The sequence below is a fragment of the Suncus etruscus genome, chromosome 11 (genome assembly GCF_024139225.1).
Source record: "Suncus etruscus isolate mSunEtr1 chromosome 11, mSunEtr1.pri.cur, whole genome shotgun sequence".
NCBI lineage: Eukaryota > Metazoa > Chordata > Mammalia > Eulipotyphla > Soricidae > Suncus > Suncus etruscus.
Window position 1 is genome coordinate 95,798,345 of NC_064858.1, and position 24,446 is coordinate 95,822,790.

The 24,446-nt window shown below is 37.6% G+C and overlaps 1 protein-coding gene and 2 pseudogenes across 1 annotated transcript in view; 1 reads left to right on the forward strand and 2 right to left on the reverse strand.

The window, feature by feature from the left end:
• Positions 1 to 11,273, reverse strand: part of GRIP1 (glutamate receptor interacting protein 1) — a 225,827-nt gene extending 214,554 nt beyond the window's left edge. Inside the window, exon 1 of the mRNA XM_049782734.1 lies at positions 11,197 to 11,273. The gene's annotated coding sequence lies outside the window, so the exon portion shown is untranslated. The remainder of the gene's footprint in view (positions 1 to 11,196) is intronic.
• On the reverse strand, positions 892 to 23,878 carry LOC126022181 (tubulin beta chain-like; annotated as a pseudogene).
• On the forward strand, positions 8,476 to 8,594 carry LOC126023375 (uncharacterized; annotated as a pseudogene).
• Positions 23,879 to 24,446: the final 568 nt, after the last annotated feature.

Here is a 24,446-nt window from a genome sequence, read left to right on the forward strand (position 1 = left end):
GCAAGGCAAACACCCTACTGCTGTGCTATCAAAGTGATTATTTTTAATTTCCATTTGTTTTTGTTTTTGGCTCGTGGGGCGATGTTATCTTTCCAATATGAGAAAAGGCAAGCTCAACACAAACTAGAAACTTGAAATATAGAACAGGACCAAACCAAGAGTTAAGGTAATAGAAAAAGGAAGAGATCAGAAGTTACCAAAGGCGAGAGGTTCACCTGTCCCCTCCGTCTAGGAAGTGACTCAAATAAATAGGTGGCAATATATGGCTTTCCACATTTATACAGTGAGGCTGGCTAAGAAACTGTAGGGATGGGAGACTAGAAACTTAATAACCAAGTCTGGTCTATTTTCTTCCCTTTCCTGACCCCTTCTCCAACCAGGGGGAAAATCCAATCAATGCTCACAAGTTAAGTAGAAGGAAAGGATTCTCCACTGACAGTGAGAGAGACCTGGGGAGAGGAAATAAAAGCCAGAGCAGAGCTTTTGAGAATGATAATAGAGATAAACTGTCACAAAGAATTTGGGCTTGAAGAGCCTGAAACACACCACTCCTCTCCAAAAGTATGAAAGGAAAACCCCAAGGCTTTCATCAGAGGGACACTGCTACCTGCCTGGAGGTAGATTACTTTTCTCTTCATTGTAGTTGTCCCGGGGGCTTGAATGGTAGCCATTTTGATTTTTCTGCACCATAGACTAGTGTGATCTGGATGAAACCCAGCCTCTTAGAGAAATATTTTGAAAAGAGAAAAAAATATATTAATCAGACAGATAAGAGTGAGTAGCAGAAGGAAGAAAGAAGAAGAAGAAAGAAGAAGGAAGAAACACAAGGTTTCTCAGGTTTCTCAGAGGAAAGAGGAGTCACTCAACAAATTATTTCTTTTGAGTGTCTTATCATGTGCCATGCAATGTTAAAACTCCCCCTAAAATGAATAGAAAAAAAATTAACAAAGAGACAGAAAATGTAGAAGCAAAATCCGAGGGAGAGGAACAGGGTAGTTAAAAAAGCTGAGGAAACTGCGAAGCCTGGGGCTCTACCTTTACTACTCTCTTCAGCTTCCTCACTGAAATTCTCTTCTTTTTCCTCTTTGGCAGTGACATCCTAGTACTGCTGGTACTCAGAGATGAGGTTGTTCATATGCTTTCAGCTTATGTGAGCTCCCTTTCATCCATGCCCTCATCAGTGTATGTGTGGAGGAAGGTCTTCTGGAAGAAGATGGCAGTGAACTTCTCTGAGATGAACTTGAAGAGCTCTTGGATGTTGGTGCTATTGATTATTAAGGTGACAGCCACCTTGAGGGCAAGAGATTTTGACATTGTTGGGAATTCATTCCACCAAGTAGCTGCTATTTTTGATCTGTATATTCAGCATCTGCTCATCAATATTTTTCATGGACATTTATCTATGGATCATAGCAGGCACCATGAGGTACTGGCTGTAGTGGGGTCATAGGCAGCCATCCTGTTCTTGGCATTGAAGACACACTGGATGAGTTCAGACATGGTGAAGGTTTAATATTTCTGGCTGTCACAGTTTGTTAGAGTGGCAAATCTAGGTATGAAGAAGCAGAGATGTGGGAAGGGCATCAAGTTGACCATAAGCTTGCAGAAATCAGCACTGGGTTGGTCAGGGAAGCAGAGATAGGTTGTGAAACCACTCATGGTAGCTGAAACAAAATGGTTCAGGAACCAGAGTTGGTGTTGTCAGCTTCAGGGTGTGGAAATAATGTCATAAAGTGCCTCATTGTTGATATAGTAGTTCTTATTGATGTTTTCTACTGATGGACAAAGGCTCCACCTTCTACCCAAGTCAGTGGGTAAGCTGGAAGCCTGGCAGGTAATCACAGCTCTCAGTTCTGCACCAAATCTAGCACTGAGTCAGCCAACTCTGTATAGCCAACCCTGTATAGTGGCCTGTGGCCCAATTGTTGCCTGCCTCAGATTGGCCAAAAAACAAAGTTGTCTAATCTAAAAATCTGATCAATAGGAATTGAGTTAACAGAGTCCATGGCCTGAGTGCTAAATCTATTATTAAGTTGGCACAAGTAACATATTTGCCATTCATGGCTTCATTTTAGTACACAGAGATGTGGGCCACGATAGGTATTGGTGGAGTCAAAGCCATGCACATCACTGTTCACTTCCCAGAACTTGACACCAACATGATTGCCACACTGACCAACCTGGTTGTGCACAATTTCTCTATGGTTGGAAATTATTTTTTGTGTTTGCCTTAAGGTGTATATGGACAAGAAACCATGTAATTTCTTTTCCCTATTACAGGTCTCAGGCTGGAAGCCCCAAAGGCTGGAGCAGCGAGGTCTGAATGTGGCAACAGAAAGGTTCTGAGAGCCTAATAATAATTTTTAAACTTGCAAAAATTTTTATTTATTTATTTTTTTTAGCAAATTGGTGTTTTGTTTTGTTTTGTTTTGTTTGGTTTGGTTTGGTTTGGTTTGGTTTTTGGGCCACACCTGGTGGTGCTCAGGGGTTACTCCTGGCTGTCTGCTCAGAAATAGCTCCTGGCAGCCACGGGGGACCATATGGGACACCGGGATTTGAACCAACCACCTTTGGTCCTGGATAGGCTGCTTGCAAGGCAAACACCTCTGTGCTATCTCTCCGGGCCCAAATTGGTATTCTTAATTGGATTTAATCTGGCTAATTTTCTAAGAGTAATTTTTAAACTTGTGAACATTTTTTTTTTAAACAAGGTTGGAGTTCTTAATCTGACTGTGAGGGGCTCATAAGGCATACCTGGACCTCTATCCTTATTGTTCTTGGAACCAGGGAGGGTCTGACTATTGATGATTGTGTACCCCTGAGACATTCCTAAACTGGATGATGAATGCACCTTCACTGACAGCAGTGTCTGACAGCAACTATGAATAATACTGTGACACCATTTTTAACCTTTTATTTAAAAAAATCTTGAAAAGTGATATGAGAATGGAATCCTGCAATGTACTCCTTCAAATAGCCTTTCTCTCTGCAGAGTCTTCTTTTTTCTTTCTCATTCAAAAGTACACTGCAACTAGAAGGGCCTTTTTACCTCTTTGTCCCTTCAGCTATACTGGGGGTATAACTGATAAATGAACCGACGAGCATTTTAGAATGCACCACAGATTGACTCAATAACTTCACACACTAGGGCACCATTTTCTGGACTACTTCTGATGTTTTGAGTCAATGAACTCTGAACTCCTCTCACGAAATTCAGCCATTTATTAGAGGGGGCTCAAGCATGGAGGAAGCAGAGAAAATAGAATCAGTCCCAATTAAGAGTAAATGCCCTTCCTTGAACTTCCGGTCTCCCAGCTCTTGAAGCACCTCTTTCCTTCCTGGGAGCTGGGAGTCAATGCCAGCATGGAGTTTAGCAGGCCTCCGCCATGCCAAAAGCCTTCTTAAGCAGGCCTGGGGGGTGGGTGGGGGTGGGTGCGGGTTTGGGTGACCCCAGCACCCCTCTACCGACGTGCTCCGTGCAAGCCAGCGAGGTGGGTCCCTTGGAGGGGCTTGAAGGTTACCCTATGCTTTCCCCCATTCCCCACCCGGCTTCTCAGGGAGGGTCTGGGTGGGGGCTTTGAACTTCCGGCCTACCAGCTCTTGAAGCAGCTCTTTCCTTCCTGGGAGCCGGGAATCAATGCCAGCATGGGGTTCATCAGGCCTCTGCCATGGGTTCTGAAATTTGCTCGGTTGCACTAAAGCAGTCACTGGTAAATTTCTTACCAGTCTATATGTTCAAAACTGATAATAATAATAATAATAATCCTTGAATTATGTTTTTGTGTATCCAGAATGTCCATTTTGTACTCTGCCCTTTCACACACCCCTACAAAAGCTCATTTTTCTCTTTAACTCTCTCACCCCCTACCATCATTACTCCGCATTTAGCCTTTTTAACTTTAGTACTGCAGAATCCTAGTCACATTCCAAAGTGGGGCACTGGAGTTAACACACACCCCCAACTACTTCAAAAGGCATAAAATAGACACGTATGTCTTTTCAACATTTTATGTGTGTTTTCTTTGACAGCTATAGCTCTTGCTGAATATTTTCTTATACAGTGACGATTTTCCCTATTTTTTATCTTCTCTTTGTGAACTTTTCAATAGGGAATTTGTTAAAAGAGTCCCTCAGTTTAATGCTTATGTTTGAACCAAGTCACGGGTATTGTTAGACGTGTTCTTACGCCCCCCATATGCACCAATAATGCCATGTGGCTTTATTTCTTGTTTGCATAGGCAAATTAAAACGGGAAAATACTATACATACAAATAAGTTCTTATCTAATAGAGATGGGAGCACACAAATCTTGTAGTGCAATGGGACCTTACACCCTGAACATTGACATAATGACCTGGCACAGGCCTCAGAAGAATGGGCATTTTCCATTCACCCCTGATCTAGGGAAGCCATCTATGAAACATCCAAGGTTGTCTATAACATCACCTGGAAGCAATCCTCTACCAGGGAAGACCCTACCGCTGTTCTGACATCGACCTACTCAAAAGAGACTTCCCATAACACTGAGAAGACTTAACATTAACAACGACCAGCTTACTGGGCAGGGCTTTCTGCATTGCCCTTTAATTGTGAGGTGAAACGAGAAGATTCTCCACACCAGCCTGACTTTAATGTAGGATATGCAGATTCCAGTATCTTTAATACAGAAACCTGATGCCAACAAGAGAGACTGCATGAAAAAGAAAACTGTATTGACAGTACAGACAATGACTTGGATTGAACAAACTGGTTTGCCTGGAACCTAGAGTTTGTCTTATGTCAGGAAACTTCAGGGGTAGGCTCTCCTTGTATTTAGACCAAGGCTTTTCCTTTCCATGTCCCCCATATTTTGGTGGGCCTATGCAAACAATATTTGCCACTCTAACACCATTTACTATGCTCCTTTGACTCTAAACCTTTAAAAAGAAACCACTTAAACTTTTGATGTTAACTCAAACTAATATGCATGTGCATGAAAATATAAAAAAATACTATGCCTTCAATGTTTAAGGAGTCACATAAATTTCATGGCTTTAGATTGCTTTGTGTACTGCTAAGAAATGTTATAATGTACTACAATCTGGAGACTTGTGGACAAAGTAATTGTACATGGGTTCTGTTTTATCTTTCTTTTTTTTTTTTTTTTTTTTTGGTTTTTGGGCCACACCCGGCGATGCTCAGGGGTTACTCCTGGCTGTCTGCTCAGAAATAGCTCCTGGCAGGCACGGGGGACCATATGGGACACCAGGATTCGAACCAACCACCTTTGGTCCTGGATCGGCTGCTTGCAAGGCAAACGCCGCTGTGCTATCTCTCCGGGCCCTGTTTTATCTTTCTTAATGTTCTTTGACTGTAAGTTCAAAATTTAGGCGTCAGCAAGGGGATTTCTTCTGAGAACTCTGTATATGGGTGATTGTCCTTCCCCTGTAACTTTACCTTATCCTCTTTCTTTGCATCATTGTTATCATAATTAAGAATAAAAATTAAAAGAAAAAAAAGAGTAAATGCCCTTCATACACATGAATAGTGTTACAGCTATAAAACCTTCATGTAAATGTCACACTACCTATCTGCTGTAATAAGGGAAACTTAGATCAATGAAGCATCAAATTGTGTGCATAACAAAGATGAGAAAATGCTGAACAGAGAGGGCAGAACCTTCAAAATCCCTGTCCTTTCCCCCTTCGTTCAAGGTTGCGAGTTGCTAATGCTTGAATTTTAGATGGGTGTTGTCCCATCTTGGATGTTTTCTAAACATTTGAGTGTATGGGGCCTGAGAGATAGCACAGGGGTAGGGCATTTCCTTGCATGCAGCTGATTCAAACAGACAGTGTTTCAAATCTCAGCATCCCATATGGTCCCCCAGGCTTGCCAGGATTGACTTCTGAGAGCAGAGCCAGGAGTAATCTCTGAGTGCCGGATGTGACCCCCCCCCCCCAAAAAAAAAAAGAGAAAAAAACCAAACAATTGAGTGTCTACATCCAGGTATACTGGATATTTCAGTTTTCTATATCCAGGGTTACTGGACATTTATTTTCTCTCTGCTCCATCTTGTTACTCCCACTACAAATACCCCACATGTTAGAAGCAAAAAAAAAAAAAAAAAACTTAAGACAGTTCTATTTCACAAAGACCAAACTGATGAATGCCTCATGATGATGAATACTTTATATTCATGAAAATTTTCACACAGACATATGTGCTCTTATTCTAACTGTAAAGAAAAGATAATAATCTTGGGGCACCAGAGTTGGGAAAAATAAATAAATGCATTATTAGTATCTTTTTGAATTTTTGAATTGTCTTGGAGTCCTCAATAAGAGAAGCAGAGAAAGCTATCATACTTGGAATAAGGAAGCAGTTTAAATAAATTATACACCTACTGTAGGCCTTGGGGGTCTAATGTACTATCTTGTCTTTCCCCTTCACTAACATTAGACAGGGATGATAAAATGCCTTAACTATAACTAGGTAAAGCCAGAAAATATCACAAAAATATGTCAAACCAAGAGTCTGTAAAGATTTTATCTAATGACCTGGACAAATCTTTCAAATTCCCATTCTTCATTTCACTAGTAATTTGTCAAATAAAGGAGTGTAAGATCAACAAATTCCCATTTTACAAATATCTTTACACTTGAAATTCATCTTATCTTTAAAATATATGGCAGGAAGATTATTCAACCACAGGTTGTGCGTGTGGAAGCCTCAGGTTTCATCCTGCATCTACACGTTACATGAGCACTGCACATTGAGCGCTGCTCCCAAAATAAAACAAACAAAAAAATAAAAACATTGCAGAAATGAGACTAAAGTTCTTTTTCCTTTAATGGTATTTTAGTGGTTGGTGTGATATAAAAATGTATTTGGGAAAGATGTGGAATGGTACCCTCCTCTCTGACACAAGAGTGTTGTATGAATGCTACCTCAAAAACAAATTTTGAAAAAAAAATAGGAAGAATAAAACCTCTCTGTAATATTTTTAACCACATGTTAAGTCCTCATATTTAAATTTTACTATTGGGGCAGGAAACATAGCATTTGCCTGGCACACGGCCAACCCAGGATGGATGGTGGTTCGATTCCCAGCATCCCATTTTGTCCCCTGAGCCTGCCAGAAGTGGGTTCTGAGTGAAGAGCCAGGAGTAACCCCTGAGCTTTGCCAGGTGTGACCCAAAAACCAAAAAAATAATAAATTTTACTGTCATTGATACTCATTTTATTACTTTTCTTTTGGCACAAACATTTTATGAAGTCAATGAAAGGCTAAAAAATAATTTTAAAAAGGGTTATTTTTTGTCATAAGAGACATGATTAAAATGAAAACTTCCCATATTACATGAAAAACTAATTTCCTTTTTATCCAAAGTAAATGCATTTAATAATACATCCTAAAAGATGTTTAATCTATTTCTTCTTTGATGGGGGAGTAAGAATAAAAGAATGGCGATAAAAGAATTTACAGTAAAATTGGTCTTTAATGAAAGACACATAATTGACTGTGATTGTAAAGTAGCTGTTATAGCAACATTGAATTTAGAATAGAAGAGTAGATCTGAATGTAAATTTAAAAATCAAATTAGTGTTTTTATTAATATTCAAAGTTTACTTATCAGTACGAACTTAATATGAGTTATTCCTTGTGAAAGTAGTAGAGCTCTATTTAGAAATCTTATTTATGGATGTATATATATGAATATTATCTCCAGGAATTACTAGATAGATATTTAGCGAGCAAGTTTCAAAGACAAAGTTGAACTTTTCCTAAATCTTGGAATCTATTTTTTCTGAGTGAAATAAGTCAGATCGAGAGAGATAGATGCAGAATAGTCTCACTCATCTATGGGTTTTAAGAAAAATGAAAGACATTTTTGCAATAATTCTCAGAGACAAAAGAGATGAGGGCTGGAAGGTGCAGCTCATGACATGAAGCTTACCACAAAGAGTGGTGAGTGTAGTTAGAGAAATAACTACATTGAGAACTATCCTTACAACGTGAATGAATTAGGGAAGTAGAAAGCCTGTCTTGAGTACAGGTGTGGGTGGTGAGGGGGAGGAGAGAGATTTGGGACATTGGTGGTGCGAATGTTGCACTGGTGAAAGGGGGTGTTCTTGATATGACTGAAATCATACAACTACAATCATATTTGTAATCACGGTGTTTAAATAAAAATAATTTAAAAAAAAAGAAAAAAAGAAAAGACGTTAGCAAAAAAAAATCTTGAAAAGTGTAGTTATTAATACCTTCCACTATACACTCTTCCACACTCAATCAGGAAAAGTGAGTCTGAATAGTTAAATTCAATCATCATTATTGGATCACTGGGAGTGGATTGAGGTTGGAATGAGAGTCACAGCTTCTGGAAAGTTTTGGCTTCCTTACGTTTGCTTCATCTCCAGTAATTAGGGAAGCGAAATGGCTCTGATGTAGTACCCAACTTGGGAAGTAACTTTATGCTGAGAAAATCTAGGGGTGTCTATGGCCATACTACCCTCAACATACCCGATCTCGTCTTATCTCAGAAGCTAAGCAGCGTCGGGCCTGTTTAGTACTTGGATGGGAGACCGCCTGAGAATACGGGGCGCTGTAGGCTTAAAAAAAAAAAAGAAAAAAAAAAAAAGAAAATCTAGGGGCTAGCCAATAAGTCAAGCTCACTTTTTTTTTTTAGTCAAGCTCACTTTTAAGTCTCCTATCTTTTTCTCCCCATAATTACCTTTATTTCTTTCACTATTATGTGAAATCCTACCATTATTTTACATTGCTAAAATTGACAAAACAAATCGGTTCCTTTTTATTTTTGCATATGACCTGCAAAGACTGAAAAGCCAATAATAAATTGAAATGTGTTATGATGGATGAAGTTTTTCATTATTTTTTAAAATATCTTTATTTAAACACTGTGATTACAAACATGACTGTAGTTGGATAAGTCTCCTTTCAATTCGTTGGTGCACCTATTTCCAGACACATCTTTTGTTGTTACCAGTGGAAATAATGATACCTCTGAGGGAATTCATGTTGGGACATTAGCATAGGAGAATGGCACACAGGCTATAAACTTGCAATAAGTGCTCTAGAGAATGAGGATATTTTTCAGATGAAATTAGCAAATAAACAGGAATGTGCATTTCCCAGACTTTCCCTATATGCATTTCTCCCTCTCTCTTTCATGAACTTATTGCATTTAAAGGCGGACATGTAAACGCCTGCTTAAGACTTTTGGATACTGGGTTTCATTTCTGAGTTGAATGACTCCTTGGTCACTTAAGGGATATGTCCTCCTTTTTGGCAGGACAAGAATTAAAAGGTGTTTTCAAGGGGCCGGGCGGTAGCGCTGGAGGTAAGGTGCCTGCCTTACCTGCGCTAGCCTAGGAGACGGACCGCGGTTCGATCCCCCGGCGTCCCATATGGTCCCCCAAGCCAGGAGCGACTTCTGAGCGCATAGCCAGGAGTAACCCCTGAGCGTCACCGGGTGTGGCCCAAAAACCAAAAAAAAAAAAAAAAAAAAAAGGTGTTTTCAGGTAGATGGAAATGAAATGGTTCCGAATGTCAAATGTCAGAGGTCAGAAAACAGTTTCCAAGAAGGTCCTTAACTTCCTTTTGAATATAATTATAAATATTAAATAGCTACTAGCTATAACTATCAATATAGTTTTGATCACAATCATTTGTTTTGTGCCTTCTGACTGGTGAAGTCTATTTTCTTGGGAATCTAAATGAGTAAGATTTTTTTCAGACCAACACTTTTGCTTGCTACCTGCAAGAATGGTGCTAGCCCAAGGTCAACTTTCTGCAGAGTAATCATTGAAGACTACACAAAAGTTCACAACTCCCATGACTTTTACACTGACATAAGCCTAAAAGGAAAAATATCCTATAAGGATAAGTCATTTGTGTATGAAGAAAAGATGATGACAAACAACTTCTATATGATTAACATGTAATTAAAAAAGTAATTAAGGACTAAGGAGATGACACAAAGGACATGTTCACATAATTTGTTTGAGGTATCCCCAAGGTTTTATCTTAGGTATTGCACAAGCTTCCAAATACTATCCAGTGCACCCCCCAAATAAACCAAAATGTAATTACTATAAGATAAGTTCCTCAAGTATGCCATCTAGTTTAGTATGTATCAAACAAGGAAGAAGAACAAATTCATGACATGACATTTTATGATTCATATATTTTCATAATGAATTCAAGACTTCAGAGTCAGTAAACACCACAAGTGATTCTTGTGAAAAACAAATAAAATCCATATGTTTCCATCTAAGACATAACTTCCTAACACTGCTGAGAAAATGGACTCATTCAAATGGAAAGTTCTTCTTTTCATTGACAGTTCTGTCAAACCATTCAATTTAATACTGAAAACATGTTTCTTTTCTGAATTACTAAAAAAATATACTCTACTCTAAAATCCTATAGCTATGGTTTTTTTGTGTATCCAGTGTAAATGTATAAATGTTTGGAAGTATTAAGGCTTTTAATCCTTCGTTTAAGTACTGTTACTTCTGCAAGAGTTTTTTTTATGGATTATCTAGTTCAGGAAAGTAAAAATTTTAAATATTGTTCCCAGTATAGTTTAGAATTTTTATGACATTCTAAAATTCAGAAAATCAAAATATTGAAATTACAGGTAAAGACATTTAAAGATAGTTGTCTGAAATGTTTAAAAATGAGTATCATGTATTGGTACTACAAGATTCCTAATCATAGCTTCACAAAGAAACAGTGTCAGAATTTTACAAGAGTTGTCCAATAGAAGTAAAGCCAGATTCAAAGAGATAGAAGAAAAGAATACTTTTTTATTCAGCATACATATTATCTGCCACAGCAACTTTGAGCGCTTGTGTTCTTTCAAGTATATCTCAGTAAAGAAGTAGGCACTGTGAAAGTCATTCCCTAAAAACAGAGGTGAAGGTAAGTAAATGAGTAAGAGCTGATATAAATTCAAGTCATTTCACAAAGGATTTGCACACAGATGAGTTTTCACATGTTGGCAAGCTTTTCTGAAGCAGAGGTTGCTTCTTCTTCTTTTTTTTTTTAAATAATGCTTGAACAAGTTGTGCAGAATGTAGTCTATGGCCTAAGAAACACTATAATTTTTATTACCCAGTTACAATTCTTTTAGATCACCAAATAACAGGGTTGAAAAGCAAAACAGCTGAAATATCCAAGTCTGGTCTAACCTGGGATGCTCTGTCTCCTCACAGCCAACGCTCCATCAGGCGGCTTTGTCTGGCTGGCGGATTTAGTGTAGGGACTCTCATCTGCAAAGGTACAATGAAGGGTTTGGTTAATTTTCATCCAGTTTCTAATGCAGTGAAGATTTTCAATGGCTTGCAATCCTTCTGCCAGAGAGAAAGAGAAAGGTGATATGATATGTAGAAAGACCTGGTAGATTTGGTTGAGTTATGGAACAAGTCATTTAAAATGTTTTGAACAACAGTTTCCTCTTATGAGAGAGGGATAAAGTCTCTCATTCTCCTCTGAGAATTGTCAGGATGAAGCAATAATGTACATGAAGGCATAAGCATAGAAATGTATGCAAATATGCAGAGTATGGTCACCTACATTCATTGATAAATAACTATCAGTGAATTTCAGTAACAGTTGGAAGACGAAGATGGGCTAAAAATGGTTCAATGAGCGCTGAGAATAATTAGGCAGAAGAAATAAAGGAAATGAAAAGAAAAGAATTATTTTAGATAAGTAGATGGCAGAGCATTAGTATCCTGGGGGGACTAAAGACACAAAGAATTAGTGTGGGTCCTCATGGAGGTGTGAACTGGTAGCCAGCAGAGACTGGAAGGACAGGAAACTTTAGAGGAAGATGAGATAAGTTAGTTAGGAACAAGGAAGGGATGATGGTTTGTTAAAATAAGACATACATTGCAGAGAATTTATTTGATGTCTTTTATAAAAGGAAGAAAATAACTTCAGAACCATAGAAAGAGCAACTGATGACAGAAGATCTAAAGCACAATATAGCTGTGAGTAGTAAGCAAGAAGCAGAATGAGGTGCTCAAATGAAGACAATTCAGGTGATGGACCCATCAACTTTTAAGTAAAGGTGACTTTAACATCTGGAAAAGGATTCAGTCAGGGTTGGAATAATAGAAGTTATTACTTAAGATGACAAATGTCAGAATTAAAATATAAAAAAATTCCATGGGTCCTTTAAATAAAGTCAAAGAAAAATCTGATGTAACTGGGTTAAATGTTTTAAAAAATCAGATGTATACAACCCGAGGAAACATAATAAGTAATTTTCTATCATATCAAGTCAAGTCAGATGATCCAAATGTTACTCTAGCCACACAGAAGATCAGTTTGTTTTGGTTTTGTTTTAATAGAAAATCATTGAAGAATCCCAAAGAACTAGTCTGTATATGACAAGCTGTTAAATATAACAATGATTTAATTCTAGAAACACAGCTTTGTCATCTGAAAACATTCATTCTCCCAACTAAGTGGTTTGTGTTTTAAAATTGAGGAACGCAATTCCTCTACAGGATGTACAACTTCTGGTTGAAATGATTCATGATTTCTTCATAAAACTAACAAGGTCTTTATAAGCAATGACAAAAAAAGAAAGATTAACACTGTTGTAGCTGCAATTAACTTAAAAAATGGAAGCCACGCTGCTTTGTGTTTATATTCCAGTTGTCACACAATTCTTTATATTCTCCCAACCATTAAAGATAAACTACCAACCTTCATATACCAATATCATCAACAGAGGCATGTTTTGCTTATGAAGCAGTATCCTAGAAATTTGGCTTGGTTCTTTACAAACACAATTTTAAGTATAATCACAACCCCCAAACCAAACACAAGTAATGCATTGCGAAAATCTCCATCTATTCTGTCATTCCCACATGAATATTTGAGCACTTCTCTCTCACTATTTATGTAATAACTAGACAATATACTTAAATACCTGTTACAATAGAAATACAGTACATATTAAAATATGAGTTATTTATAGAACTGATTTAAATATATTTCATTTGTTATCCGAAACTTTGGAACTGCAAATTTATGAATACAGAGCACTGAGCCAGGAGTTATAGATCATGACAACCCATTTGAAAACAGCATCTTGGAAGCCTAAAGGCTTTCCTCTGTTTTCAATTTGTCAAGATTCCAGCCAATTAAAGTCTTGGGTTGAATCCAGTGTTAAATTTTCTTAAAGGACAATAAGAGATCTTCCTAGGAGACTATGGTTTTTTTGTTTTGTTTTATTTTGTTTTGTTTTCGCTCAAGGCTCTATTTTAAGGAGCCATTTCTTTACAAATTTACCCAGTTTGCATTACAGAAGTAGTCAACCCTGGTAAAATTGTATTCTCATTTATATTTTAAAACAATTCCCTTGATTTAGAGCTGATAGTCTGGCTATGCACATCCTTGAAAGGTTGAAACTGAATTATAGATGGCCACCTGGCCGAGCCTATCTGCCCATTCCCTAGCTTCGCCCTTATTGCTAGCTTTAAGAGTATCTAAGTTAAAAAAAAGAAAAAAGAGTATCTAAGTTGAGAATAGGTAAAAATAAACAATTATCTAAAAGCCAAAAATGATATTAGCTTCATGTTATCTAAGAATAACTTGTCAAAGTCATTGAAGGTTAAAACAATAATTTCTAATAAAAATAAGAAAAAAATGTAGGCAATATTTTCCCTAAGAGTTAAGAAGAGCATAGTGAAAAAGCAGCAGAGTCCTGTTTGAGATTCCTGTTGTAACAAAAACCTTAAGAATGTCTTATTGATCTAAACATCTAAGATATACCAACAACCTTTCATAAAAATCTACCCATTACAGAACGAATAACAGTATTTTTAATGTGATTTTTTTTTGTTTTTGTTTTTTGGTCACACCCAGCAGCACTCAGGAGTTATTCTTGGCTCTATGCTCAGAAATCGCTCCTGGTAGGCTTGGGGGACCATAAGGGATGCTGGGATTCGAACCACCATCCTTCTGCATGCAAGGCAAACGCCTTACCTCCATGCTATCTCTCTGGCCCCTTAATGTGATATTTTTATTCAAAGTCAATTCAGGGGCATGAGAGATAGCATGGAGGTAAGGTGTTTGCCTTTCAAGCAGAAGGTCATTGGTTCAAATCCCGGCATTCCATATGGTCCTCTGAGCCTGCCAGGAGCAATTTCTGAGCGTAGAGTGTAGAGCCAGGAGTAACCCCTGAGCGCTGCAGGGTGTGACCCCCCCCAAAAAAAAAAAAAGAAAACAAAGTCAATTCAATTCAGACTGATAACAGAGATGGAGGGAGGACATTGGATGACGTAGTGATCAATGGCTTCATGAAAGCATAAGAATATGCATTGCAGGGTTTAAGAGACTGTGCAGTGGGTAAGGTACTTATCATCCATGCAACTGACTCTGGTTTGATCTCAATCACCACATATGGTCCCTTGAATTCTGATAAGAATAAACTCTGATCAAGGTGTTTAAATGAAGATATTAATAAAAAATAGATAAATGAACTCTGAGTCCAGAGCCAGGAAATAATCCTGAGCACCACCAAGTATGGTCCCAAAATATCTTCTCAGAAATACATACACTTTGAAGGATAAGAGGCACTTTTTTTCTGGGTATCACACCCAGAATGCTATGGGACTGCTTTAAGCAAAGCTCAACCCAATGGATGCAGTGGTAGGATTCAGCAATGCTTAGAGGCCACCAAGGTTCCACCTGCAGATACTGAGAGACTAGAGGGTCATAGTTACTTGAAGGAATATGGTACTAGGGATCGAACACAAAGCCTTGTGCATGCCTGACATGTGTTCAGTCTCTTGATACCATAACCCTCGCCCTCATGAGGTATATTCTTAAACCTCTGAGTAGAAACTTGTGGAGAGCTATTGTGCCTATATGATGGTTTTTCTCATGGTCACTTCATAAAGATTTGTAGAGATAAAGCCTTAGAATTTAATGATTATAAAAGATGAATGAGATTACAAGTTCATTTTAAAGTTGGACTGCAGTGCAGCAAGGCAAATAAACAGGATGCAAAGCAAAGCAAGTTTAGACAAAATTTTTGCTGTTCTTAGTTCTATTTCTATCTACTCTTGGAAGGATAGAAGATTGGTCTTTTCATTTCCTCTTGGATGGATAGGAGACATGACCATTCATCAGGTGGGCACACTTCTTTATCACACAGAGAGGGGATCAGACTCCAGGAAGAGGCCTCATACATGTAAACTGATTCTTATGGAGAAGCATCTAAATGTGAACTATCCTAGTCACATGATTTAATATGTGCAAATTTCATTCTTTCATTATCCAATTATATGCTTACCTTAAGAAAAATAAATATACAGGGCCAATTTTTAACTTTTCATTTGCCTTTTTTTTTGGGCCACATCCAGCAGCACTCAGGGGTTACACCTGGCTCTGAGCTCAGAAATTATTCCTGGCATGTTCAAGGGACAAGATGGGATGCTGGGAATCAACCCAGGATGGCTGAGTGCAAGGCAAATGCCCTGCCTGTTGTGCTATTAATCAGACACTCATTTATGTTTTTAAAGACAAAAATGGAAAAGAAATGCCAATACAACGCACTGCTCCTTAGGAAGTGCATTAAGTTTCACAAAATTATAATATTTATATAAATTTTTTTCATCAAAAAGATTAAAATATAGCTAGATTTTCAAATTTCACCTGGTTACATAAATAGTTCAAAACAATGAGAGGAATCAACTGGAAGTTAATTTTGCTATGAGAGCATCATAGGCATGATAAATAATTGCTAAAGCATGAATTAATTTTATTCAAATATCAATCTAGAGCATTTATTGTAAATAAGTCAAACAATTGTCTGAACTATTTTCCCTCATCTATTTCCTTTTCAAAGTCCATAGATTATTTCTCTTAACAATTATGTTCTTGAGGCTGGAGAGATAGCACAGCGGTAGAGTGTTTGCCTTGCATGCAGAAGGATGGTGGTTCAAATCCTGGCATCCCACATGGTCCCCTGAGCCTGCCAGGGGCAATTTCTGAGGGCAGAGCCAGGAGTAATCCCTGAGCGCTGCCGGGTGTAACCTCCTCCTCCCCCCCAAAAAAAACTTATGTTCTCACCCAGAAATTAGTAAGTAATGACTTATTATAACTTAAAATTCTATGAGTTGGGGCCAGAGAGATAGCACAGCAGCGTTTGCCTTGCAAGCAGCCAATCCAGGACCTAAGGTGGTTGGTTCAAATCCCGGCGTCCCATATGGTCCCCCGAGCCTGCCAGGAGCTATTTCTGAGCAGATAGCCAGGAGTAAACCCTGAGCACTGCCAGGTATGGCCCAAAAACCAAAAAAAAAAAAAATAAATAAATAAAAATAAATCTATGAGTTATTCTCAAAAGTTAAATATATAGTAGTATAAGTTTTATAGTTTCATGTAGACAAGGAATAAACTGACTTGAACAAGATTTAAAACAATGCCTTTTTTGTTTGTTTTTGTTTTGTGGTCACACTAGCATCGCTCTGGAGTTACTCCTGGCTCTAAGCTAAGAAATCGCTCCTGGCAGGCTCTGGACACCATATGGGATGCCAGAATTCGAACCACTGTCCTTCTGTATACAAGGCAAATGTCCTATCTCCAAGCTATCTTTCCAGCCTCTTAAGACAATGCCTTTAAAAAGTAGAACTCTGCTTTTCTCACCCTACTCCTACCCTTGTCTTTGTTGGTAGAGAATATTAACAAGGGATCCTTACTGAAAATCATTACAGGGAAAGGCAGACACACAGTGACTGTACCACTTCTCACTGACATGAATGCTGCAAGTAATCATTAAGGGCATCTAAGGGTTCAGAACTGTCAGCCTTTTCTAATGCCATCTTAGTGGCGGAATAATCACTGTCACACACGATGACCACCTACTGTTGTAGGAGCTGCAGATTGGTCATAACAAGGGAAGGCACTGCTTCCCTCTAGTGACATCCCATGAAACTAGGTAAAATGCCCTCATTAAATGAAGACTTGACACTGACAGAGTCATAGAAAGGACTTACTTCAAACAGAAGTGGACTGATGTGGAGGACCATCTGTCTCTCTGATCTGCACCACATTGGTCAGTCTCCTCATAGGCCAGGCACAGGAGGGGCAAACACAGACTATTTATTTTGATTACATATTTTGAATCAAACTGGTATTTTATAAACTGGAAAGTGAGACACAGGCATCAAAGCAGTATTGTTTCACTCGGTTGCACTAAGTTCAAGATGGAGCTGGGAGATTTGCTTTTTGAAGAAAGGACCCCTCATGATTATTTGTATCTTCAAGTGGTTGCCGGTCATCCAATCACAACCATATGTAATCAGACTGGTTTTTGTCTTTTCATTTCCTTCCCCTCCCAGGGTTGGGTTTCCCAGGAGAAGCAGATATAATTATGGTTGGAGAATCTCTTGCTGTGTTCAGGGCTTTGTCGAAGTGAAACCCCCCCCCCCCAACATACACACATTAATTTCCTTTGTCTGAGACTAATCAGGCCAGTCTGTGCTAAACAATTCCTAACTGCTAATTATGCCCAGTTGAGGTAACTGCTAAGCTAGCAGATCCCCTACTTTTTTAATTGGGGGTGGGGATATAGGCATTTTGTATAGTTTTGCATTATGACCATTTCCTATCAAAGGAAACAAAGGCAATCATGGGACAATGATCATGCACGTCACTACATACTCAGAAAAAAAAGTTATTTTTATGAATGAAGAAAAGAAAATCCAATTGCTTTGGGGATAACCTGTATCTTTCATTTAAATCTACCCTGCAGTTGTAATGTGTTCTTTGTGAAAAATCAAAATTTAAGTGAATAAAAGAGAATAAAAGCTTAAGTGGAAGAGTGACTGGGAATGTATTACTTTATAGCTTTGACAATGGAACACAGTACAGCCTTAAGTGAGTTGGGGAGAGGGTTTCAGCTTAGAGCATGGGGAAGTTCCATCACAGTCAATTTATATAGAGTTTTGCAATCAGAGGGGAAAAAATCAGGAATCATTTTAATTTCTAACTATTATGAAAGCCTTGTGTAGTGTAAATTATGAATCTTGTGAATACGTTATTGCTGAGCATACTATTGGCTGGCTGTTTCTCTCTTTCAAAACTTGACTGTAGGTCTATAGATAATGGATCCACAATGGAGCTGTCAATGTTGGTGATTTGATGGTACGCTCTAAACTTAAGTAATGTTTCTTGAAATACAGTTGTTAAAAGGTTTGGCAATGGAATTTAATTGTGTATCCTTTCTTATGAAATAAGAACACAATGAAATAATAGAAAGATATGGTCACAAATTTATATTCCATACGAAATACTTCTAGATCTGAGATTAAAAGAATTTTGTTTGTCTAGAGTCAATTAGTGCAACCATGCTCTTGAATCAAGGGCTTCTGGATTCTACCCTAGATGTCAAAACCATTGCTTTGGCACATGACCAGACATGGATAGCTTCTTTACAACCTGTACTGAGAACAGATTCATCTCACATCTTTATCTATCAGAATCAAGTAATCCACATCTCAAAAGTTTAAAGAAGAGGGGAGAGAAAACAATCTGAGCATGATAGCAGGAGGAAAAGATTGTTCTACTCCATTATAGTATTTATCCCAATAAAGGAAGCATGACCTTTGCTTTTGAACATAGAAAAATGCCAAGGTAGCAAAAACAGAAATACCAAGCATTGAAATACCAAAATAACAAAAACGTAGAAAATTACCAAAACCCTGTAACAACAAACATTTAAGGGCCTGAGAAATAGGAGTTAAGGTGTTTGCCTTGCATGTATAGTACATGTATAACCTCTGGGCAATATTGAGTATAACCCAGCCTCCCTCAAGAAACCATTTGAACTGATCTCAATTTTATTTATAAAACAAACGTTCTGTAGTGTTGTTCCAGTGGCAGAATAGCCTGTAAAATTAGTCATATTTTTTACATAAATTAGTCATAATCATATAATATTTCAGGGATTAAATGTTAGATCCAAAGAATGGTAGCCATATGCACACCTTGCTGTAGGAATGGGCTTATATGATCATTTCTCTCTCACACTGCTTTATCATTCATCTCACTACTCAAAATGTATTCTAAGGATGAGAAACAAGGACATCATCTGGGAGCCTGTCAGAAAGGCAGAATCTAAGGGACAGAAAGAAGTACAGGAAGTAAGTCTTTCATTCTACAGACCCTAGTTCAATCTAGCACCACATACGGTATGACACCATCAGCAGTGAGATCCAAGCACAGAGAGACAGGAATAGCCTCTGAAAACAGCTAGATATGGCTCCAAACCATTCTCTCCCTACGATTCCCAGTCAAGAATTCAGAGTCTCAGGTCCCAGGTAATCTGTATGCTTATTAAAGTTCAGAAATCTGTTCCAATGGCTAAGAATAATAGCAACTGGACATAAGTGAAAATATCTCTTCTTATGTCTCACATGACAGTGTCAGAGTACAAAGAAATTGGTTGCAATACTTTCCCAAAACTCAAGTACTATATCAAATTGCTTATGCAATAATTTTCCTAATGGAAATAAATTTATTGCAATGGTCCTGAATAAATTATATCTGCCCCTAACCAATATACACCGTTTAACCATCCTAAAATGGCTTCCTCGTGGGGCTAACTAGACACATTTAAGGTAAGATTTGTAATAATACGTTAACCTGTAGGTGGAGAGAAAATAACATTGAGGCACTACTTTCTTGCTAAATGAAGATTATGCTATGTCCTATCATATCTTAGGACCAGACTCTTCCTTGTGCTATTGCCTTTAGATCCTTTTCTTAAAACACAAAGTTGATTCCATGCATCTATGCAGTTATCTTGGAACCAGAAAGGTCTTTAGAATAGAACTTGACCTGTGATCTTTATTGGAGCATAAATTGGACCTATGTGGCCTACAAGCAGCTGGTCAACCTTGTGGAAGGGGTTTGTGATAACTGTGCTGCTCAGTGAAGCCTACAGGCCTTTTGGAAGAGTAATATTTCTAGCCGGGTTAATTTGTAAATCCTCTATGAAATTAATGAGCATGAAATTGCAAATTTTCTGCCCTCTGGCATTTTTATTGCTCATGTGTCTGATTCAAAAGTGACAATTCTTTTTTTTGGTTTTTGGGCCATATCTGGTGATGCTCTGGGGTTACTCCTGGCTATGCACTCAGAAATCACTCCTGGCTTGGGGGACCATATGAGACACTGGGGGATCAAACTGCAGTTTGTCCTAGGCTAGTGTGGGCAAGGCAGACAACTTACCACTTGCGCCACAGCTCCAGCCCCCAAAGTGACAATTCTTATACTTCTTCCTAATATTGTTTCCAGTAAGGGTAGATGAGCAAGAATAATGGTAGTCACAGACCAGACTCATGACCAAAAATATCAACATTTTTAGAAAGAACATACAGTGTGCCACATAGTTCATATTCATTAATATGCCAGACCCAAGTTTAAAACTTTAACATCTTAAATTATGTTTTATGTTTTCTATACATAGGGACAGCTATATATTCAAGCTTAATTTCTTTTGTTTAGTCACCAAATTATGTCAATTCACATTAATAGAATCTCAAAACTAAGATGTATGCATAGGTTCAATCAGTACTTAATATTAGAATAATAATAGTATTGGTTACTTAGGACCACATTTGTTAATTCTTATTTTTAAAATATGCCATTTTCAGGAAGCATGCATTGGACTAGACAGATAGTACAGTAGGAAAGGAGCCACTTGCCTTGCATGTAACATCAGCTGTGACCTTGGTTCAAATACCCGGCACAACATATGGTCCCCTGAGTACCATCAAAAGTCAGCTCTGAGACAGGAATAATCCCTGAGTTCTAAAAGATGAAAATTTTAATAAAATATCTATATGTACATTTATATTATTACTACATATGAGAGAGACCAAAATTTGATATTTGAGAGGGTAACAAATATCAATGATCTTATATAATAGAAACTAGAGTTAGGTGGGAGAATAAATATTAATAAGACATTTGGAATCAGTCTGTTGACAGTATGCTTCATGGGTGGAGACACCCTGTATTTCTTAGGCCAATGTAATTTCCTTTCTAATTTCCCCAACCTTTGCTCTTCCTATGCAAAATAAATAAATAAATAAATAAATAAATAAATAAATAAATAAATAAGGCGCCACATCTGCCTCTCTCCACCCTTTCTCTATTTCTTCATTAAATTTTATTTATATTCTAGATAGGATCTTCTGTATTTTTCATAAAACCTTAGAACTTGAATCATTTTGTTTTGCCTCATATTTCTATGTCTTCCTACAAATTGAGAAAAGAAAGAAAAAGTGGATGGGGTCCAGGAGCCAAGTGGTCTCAGGAGCATTGAGTGTGAAAAAAAAATTCAAGGGGCCAGAGAGATAGCACAGTGGTAGGGTGTTTGCCTTAAATGAAACAGATCCATAACAGATGGTGGTTTGAATCCTGGCACTACATATGGTCCCTGTGCCTTTCAGGAGTGATTTCTGAGCACAGAGCCAGGAGTAACCCATGAGTGCCACCGGGTGTGACCCCAAAACCAAAACAAAAAAAAATCAGATCTAAAGATCCAATCCAAAGTTAATGACAATAGAATCAAAAGACCCAAATTATAACAAGCTAACTACAAAATGGACGTGTTACACTGGTATTCCTGGAGGCTAGAGGTGAGGTCTGGTATGTATGCAGGAAACTATGGTGGAGGGAGGTCAACGTTGGTGGTGGGGATGGCCCTAATTCACTGTTATTAAATGCCTGAAATACTACTGTGAAAGACTTGTAACTCACAATGGTCTCAATAAAAAAAAAACATTTAGAGAAATTAAAATTAGCCTCCTTTTTATCAATAGATATAAGTCTAAAATTAAGAAGTAACTTTGATATGTACTGATCACAATTTAGTATATAGTAAATTGGGAGGCTTATAAATAGTAGGCCTGAAATTACTCTTAAAATAAAATGTTTTAAATCTCATCACTGAAAAAATTGAGTCAGTTTAAAATAGGATCATTTAAATAATTATACCTTTGAGTACTTAAATCACTTATTTTTGGTCTTTTATCCAGTACCTTTTTGCATTTCTAATGTAAACTATAGAGAAAAGAGCCTTTATAAGTTTTTGTAAGGCTTTTAAAAAGTCTTTTGTTTAACCTGATATTATTTGAAAGGATTTCATATTTAGAGAATTTCAGAATGAGGTCAAGATTAATAAGAAAAATGGGAGGAAGCAAGCAAGTGCAATCAGAATGACTTTATTTTTAAGAGGTCTAAATTGTATGCCACCACACGAATGATTACTGGATGTCATTAAAAATGATTCCTGTGTATTTGTAAGGTAAAACATTCTTGTTTGATGATTTAAAAATTTATTAAAGATTTTATATTTTTCCCTCATAATGAGATTTTTTTTTTTTACTTAGGCAACTTTGCACCTGATTCTGCTGCTCAGTAATTTTCCTTATTTCTCCTTATTCCCACTCCCCTCTTCCCTGTTAACCGAACATGATGTAATGAAAGCAAATTACTGCTATAAAATTAGTGTATAAAAATGAATGACAACATGGACAGTACGACTAACAAATTTCTCAATAACACTGAAAAAAAAAAAGAGAAAGTATTACTACGACTTGTTTAGATTCAGTTTTTAATGTTCATAAAAGTATGCCTCTCTAAGACCAGAGAGATTGTGTAGCAATAAGGTGCTTGCTTTGTCCTTGGCCAACTTGGGTTCAATCTCTGGCATCCCAGATGGTCTCCTGACCACCATCAAGAATGATTCCTGAGTGCAGAGCCAGGAGACATCCCTGAGCATTGTTAGGTGTGACCCCAAAATAAAACGAAAAAGAAAATATGTCTATATCTAGGCTTCTAGAGAAACCAAAAGAAAAAATAAAGAAAAGCATGTATTTAAATTTTAAGTAATACTTAGGAAGTAGGAAAACAAACCATTTTCCTGCAATTATTGGGAGAATTACTGATGAAGGAACTAAGACTTTAGTAACAGGTGTAGCCCAAGTCCTGTACACCTCTGTTCCTGCCCCACAATAAAATAAACAAGTTATTAGAGTATAAAGGAGATCAAAAAAAAAGAGAAAATCTCAGGTTACTTATTCCTGATTGTATAGAGGGGATGTAACTTACGTGAAGAAAAATCTGATTTTTAGATGTAACATATAAGATATTTTAGATGCAGCTTTATGTATCAATGACACATGTTTCTGTATAAATAATATACGTGAGATTGTAAATTGTAGCTTGCCATCAGCATGAGTTCTTTTTATGTATAAACCATATCTTTTCACCAGTCAATAAAATTTCAATAAAAAGAAATGATTTCATTTTGTAGAAAGTGCACTGATTTTAAAAGAATTTGCCATTACTTATCCCCAGTAGTAAGTTCCAGAATAAATTATGAAAGGAATCAATTGAAATGCTCACTGACAAAGTTGACTGGATAAAGGATGGCATATATATTCAACTGATTAAAACTCTATCATTAAAAAAAGATGAAATCATGCCATTTTCATTTTATTTATGATAATGAATAGAACTTGAGTTATTATTATAACTGAAATAAGCAAGAAAGTTAAAGATAATTGTCCATAGTTACACTTATGGATAAATTATGAATAACTAAGTAAATAAACTTATAAAAATAAACTTGGATTCTCTATCTCCAACTCCTGTGGTAGGCTGCTGAGGTTGCCTGGGATGGAAAGATCTTAGGAACCTGGGCTGGAATCTGGGTGGAAGGACCCACTCATCTTCCTGCTGTTGGTCTCCTTCCCTTGAGGCTGTCTCTTTGGCTTCTACCCCATCAATAACCTTGATAAGCAACTTGGGGGCCAAAGTCCTCACATAAAGCGCCATTGGTAGAACAAAGGCAGTTGGTGTTGGCATCTAGAATACTGCCCAGAGACTTCAGCTCTCTCCTCTTCACTGCTTGCTTCTGCCCTACCTGAGAGGACCTCTGCTATCATGGATAGTGAGTCAGGCGAGTGAGGTCAAGAGATAAATCAGAAGAGCCTATGTCAATTGGGAGCATGGCAACTACCTTTCACAGGCACTCTGTCACCTCTGGATACATTCGTAGCGTTTGGACCCCTGTCTCCTTTCACAACATCAAACTCCACAGTCTCCCCATCTCTAATGCTACACAGAAACTTCTGGAGATTGTCTCTCTTAATAGCTGTCCAGTGAGTAAATATATCTTCTTTGGTGTCATTTTTGTTTATAAACCCATAACCAATCTAGACTTTGAACCATTTGACAGTGCCCAGGACTTGGATTGCCAGTACCACTCTGTCCACCCGACTCAGGGCTCAGGGCATGGGGATATCTCTAACTGAGTAATTTTCAGACTCTGAGTCTGTAGAAATGGTAGCTGACTCATCATTCTTGGGAGATGGGGGTCTCTTTAAATTTGTGGTAGTAGTAC